Source organism: Phoenix dactylifera, chromosome 10 (genome assembly GCF_051530095.1).
Source record: "Phoenix dactylifera cultivar Ajwa chromosome 10, Ajwa_hap1_PhDact_Kaust_v1.1, whole genome shotgun sequence".
NCBI classification, from domain to species: Eukaryota; Viridiplantae; Streptophyta; class Magnoliopsida; order Arecales; family Arecaceae; genus Phoenix; species Phoenix dactylifera.
This window is the reverse complement of record NC_143199.1, coordinates 1,025,001-1,030,000: the sequence shown is the minus strand read 5'-3', so window position 1 is coordinate 1,030,000 and position 5,000 is coordinate 1,025,001.

The window sequence follows — 5,000 nt, the reverse complement described above, 5'->3', positions numbered from 1 at the left end:
GCGCGCCCGAGCGGCCGATCGGCCCAGCGCGCCCGTCCTTGCGCGTCACCGGCCAACGGCCCCGCGCACGCGCGGCGCGCCCGCCCGCGCGGCGCGACCATCCGCGCTGGGCGACGGGCTCGGGCGGAAGGCCCGCCCAGGCAGGACACACCCCCTTACCTCCCCAGCGGGGCATCCTCCGAAGGCCCACCCCAAGGGCTCCAGCGAATCGAGGAGCATTGCACACGGAAACGGCCCGGACGCGAGTCCCGGTCGCACGGGGTGCGCATCCGGAACGTCCGGGACGCGCTTCCCGGGAGGGCCGATGGAGGGAGCCGAAGTGGCGCACGGCCGCCGGGCACGGACGGCCGAAGGCAGCGCCCGTGCGCCGGGAAGTCGGCAGGCGCGTGCCGGCTCCGTCGGGGACGAAATGTGCCGGGCAAGTCCGCCGCGAGGCAACGGTCCTGTGCGGAGTGGAGTGGAAGGCCCGCCGCGGCGGCAGCAGACCCCCCCTCCCTACCACCCCGGCGGGGCATCCGCCCAAAGCCCACCCCAAGCGTTCCAAAGTACCGAGGAGCGTTGCAAACGGGAACGGCCCAGACACGCGACCCGGTCGCACGGGATGCGCGTCCCGGTCGCACGGGTCGCGCGTCCCGGGAGGGCCGACGGACGAAGCCGAAGTGGCGCACGGCCGCCGCGCACGGACGGCCGGCGGCGGCGCCCGTGCGCCGGAAAGTCGTCGGGCGCGCGACGGCTCCGTCGGGGACGAACGGTGCCGGGCACGACCGCCGCGAGGCAACGGACTTGTGCGGAGGGGGGCGGAAGGCCCGCCGCGGCGGCGCCAGCCCCCCCTCCCTACCACCCCGACGGGGCATCCGCCCAAAGCCCACCCCAAGCGTTCCAAAGTACCGAGGAGCGTTGCAAACGGGAACCGCCCGGACACGCGTCCCGGTCGCACGGGATGCGCGTCCCGGTCGCACGGGTCGCGCGTCCCGGGAGGGCCGACGGAGGAAGCCGGCGCACGGCCGCCGCGCGGACGGCCGGCGGGGGCGCCCATGCGCCGGGGCCTCGGCGGGCGCGGGCCGGCTCCCTCGGGGACGAACGGTGCCGGGCCCGCCCGCCGCGAGGCGACGGACTTGTGCGGAGTGGAGCGGAAGTCCCGCCGCGGCAGCAGCAGCCCCCCCTCCCTACCACCCCGGCGGGGCATCCGCCCAAGGCCCACCCCAAGCGTTCCAAAGTACCGAGGAGCGTTGCAAACGGGAACGGCCCGGACACGCGTCCCGGTCTCACGGGATGCGCGTCCCGGTCGCACGGGTCGCGCATCCCGGGAGGGCCGACGGAGGAAGCCGGCGCACGGCCGCCGCGCGGACGGCCGGCGGCGGCGCCCATGCGCCGGGGCCTCGGCGGGCGCGTGCCGGCTCCCTCGGGGACGAACGGTGCCGGGCGCGCCCGCCGCGAGGCGACGGACTTGTGCGGAGTGGAGCGGAAGTCCCGCCGCGGCAGCAGCAGCCCCCCCTCCCTACCACCCCGGCGGGGCATCCGCCCAAGGCCCACCCCAAGCGTTCCAAAGTACCGAGGAGCGTTGCAAACGGGAACGGCCCGGACACGCATCCCGGTCTCACGGGATGCGCGTCCCGGTCGCACGGGTCGCGCATCCCGGGAGGGCCGACGGAGGAAGCCGGCGCACGGCCGCCGCGCGGACGGCCGGCGGCGGCGCCCATGCGCCGGGGCCTCGGCGGGCGCGTGCCGGCTCCCTCGGGGACGAACGGTGCCGGGCGCGCCCGCCGCGAGGCGACGGACTTGTGCGGAGTGGAGCGGAAGTCCCGCCGCGGCAGCAGCCGCCCCCCCTCCCTACCACCCCGGCGGGGCATCCGCCCAAAGCCCACCCCAAGCGTTCCAAAGTACCGAGGAGCGTTGCAAACGGGAACGGCCCGGACACGCGTCCCGGTCGCACGGGATGCGCGTCCCGGTCGCACGGGTCGCGCGTCCCGGGAGGACAGACCGAGCAAGCCGAGGTGCCGCTCACGGCCGCCGCGAGGGACGTACGGCGCCGGCGCCCGCGCCCCGTGGCACGGCCTAGAGCGTGCCCCCCTGCCACCCCATCGGGGCATCGGCGCAAAGCCCACCGCGGGGTAGATAACCGAAGGCAACGAGGGACGGTGGATGCACATATCCGAGCAGTGGCGATAGGGCCGGAGGGAGCACCGACAGGGCCGTGAGATTTTAAAGTACCGAGGGAATTTGCAAACCGGGCCCGCCCCTCCCCCCGTCCATCGCACGCCGATCGGGGGTCCGGCGCCCCGCGGGGGGCTGCCGGCATGCGCTCCCGGTGCAGGCATCGACGAGCCGCCCGCGACCTCCACTCGGGTCCGAGCCCCCAAGCGCGGATGCCGAAACGCGCCGGCCGCGGCAGCCCCACCCCTGCCACCCCATCGGGGCATCGGCGCAAGGCCCACCCTGGGGTAGATAACCGAAGGCAACGAGGGACGGTGGATGCACATATCCGAGCAATAGCGATAGGGCCGGAGCGAAGACCGAGGGGGTCGGGGGGTTTTAATGTTCCGAGGGAAGTTGGAAACGGGGCCCGCCCGGACGCCCGTCCCTCGCACGCCGATCGGGGGTCCCGCACCCCGCGGGGGGCTGCCGGCATGCGCCCCTAGTACAAGCATCGACGAGTCGCCCGCGACCTCCACTCGGATCCGGCGGCGCACGCGCGGATGGCGAAACGCGGCGGCCGCGGCTGCAGCCCCCCTACCACCCCGTTGGCGCGTCGGCGCAAAGCCCACCCCGGGGAGGATAACCGAAGGCGACGAGGGACGATGCATGCACATATCCGAGCAAATACCGAGAGGGTCGGGGGGAAGACCGAGAGGCAAGGGGTGTTTAGAGTACCGAGGGAAGTTGCGAAAGGGGCCCGCCCGGACGCTCGCCGCTCGCAGGCGATCCGGCGGGGCGCACGGAGGGCGCCGCCCATCGCCGGAGCTTGCTCGGTCATCTCTGCCGCACGGACACGTAAGCGCCGCCGCGCAAGGTTCGGCCGGCGGGGCGGACGGTTCGCCGCCGCAGGCCTTTCCCGCAGCCGGAACGTGGGCCCGGCGTTGCGCGCCGGCGGGCCGCGCAATCCGCCGGGGCGCACGGCGGGCGCCGCCCGTCGCCGGGGCTTCGCTCGGTCATCTCGGCCGCACGGACACGTGCGCGCAGCCGCGGAAGGTTCGGCCGGCGGGGCGGACGGTTCGCCGACGCAGGCCTCTCCCGCGGCCGGAACGCGGGACCGGCGTTGCGCGCCGGCGGAAGGCGCGATCCGGCAGGGCGCACGGCGGGCGCCGCCCGGGCTTCGCTCGGTCATCTCGGCCGCACGGACACGTGCGCGCCGCCCATCGCCGGGGCTTCGCTCGGTCATCTCGGCCGCGCCGCCACGTGCGCGCCGCCGCGGAAGGCTTGGCCGGCCGGGCGGACGGTTCGCCGCCGCAGGCCTTTCCCGCAGCATGCGCCCCTTCGCCCGAACGACCGCGGGACTCCGGTACGGCCTAGCCGTCGGCCGCCCGGCTGCAAGCCGTCGGGGCCGCTCGATCCGCGTCGCGTGCCGGCCGCCGCTCGGGCCAGCCGGCCGGCTGCCGCACGTAACCTCTGACCTCATCAGCGGTCGATCCGCACCGCGCTGGTCTTCGGTGCGGACCCGTCGGGGCCGTGCGGCGCCGGCCGTCGCATCCGGTTCCGCAGGCGCCGCCCGGTTGCCTCCCGCCCTCGTGCGCTCGCGCCGGCCGGGCGACGCGGTGCCCGCGGGACTCGGGCATGGTTGAGCCGTCGGCCGCCCGGCGGCATGCCGCCGCCGCTCCGCGCCGCGTGCCGGCTGCGCTCCTCCCCGCGCCCGTCCGCGGGCGGGCCCGCCGCCGCTCGCGCCGGCCGGGCGACGCGGTGCCCGCGGGACTCGGGCATGGTTGAGCCGTCGGCCGCCCGGCGGCATGCCGCCGCCGCTCCGCGCCGCGTGCCGGCTGCGCTCCTCCCCGCGCCCGTCCGCGGGCGGGCCCGCCGCCGCTCGCGCCGGCCGGGCGACGCGGTGCCCGCGGGACTCGGGCACGGTTGAGCCGACGGCCGCCCGGCGGCATGCCGCCGCCGCTCCGCGCCGCGTGCCGGCTGCGCTCCTCCCCGCGCCCGTCCGTGGGCGGGCCCGCCGCCGCTCGGCCTAGCCCCCCGGCTGCCGCACGTAACCTGCGACCTCGTCGGCGCTGGATGCGCGTCGTGACAGTTTTCGGTGGGGCGCCGCGGAGGCGCCGGGGGCCCATGCGACGGGCCAGGGGGCGAACGGAGGGCTCGGTCAGCCCTAACAGGGGACCGGCGACAAAGGAGCGGTCGCGCAAAACTTCGTAAGGGACCCAGACGACGGGCCGACCGATCCGAAGCGCCGCGCACGGACGCGCAGCGGGCCGGCCGGAGGCTGCGACCGCACGCCGCACCAGAGGAAGAGCGTGCCGGCTCCGTCGGGGACCAACTGCGCGCGGCACGTCCGAGCGAGACGACGGGCCGACACGGAAGGCCCGCCGCCAAGGCCGCAAAACCGACAAAGGAACCCACGGGGACGCACCAGGGCGGGCAAAGCTTTCACCGAACGGGACGGGACCGAGCCCCCGCAACAGGCGAGGGCGACGGATCCGACCAAGTAAGGCCGATCCCGCTCCACGCACGCGCGGCCGCAGGAACTTCGTGAGGGACGGGACGACCGGCCGACCGAACCGAAGCGCCGCGCACGGCCGCCGCGATGGCCGGCCGGAGGCATAGACCGAGCGCCGCGCCAGCGGAAGGAGCGTGCCGGCTCCGTCGGGGACCACCTGCGCACGGTCCGTCCGAGCGAGCCGACGGACCGGCGCGGAAGGCCCGGCGCCGAGCCCGCAAAACCGACAAAGGAACCCACAGGGACGCACCAAAGCGGCCCAAGATTTCACCGAGATGGGACCGAGCCCACGCAACATGCGATGGCGACGGATCGGACCAAGTAAGGCCGATCCAACTCCGCGCGCGCGCGG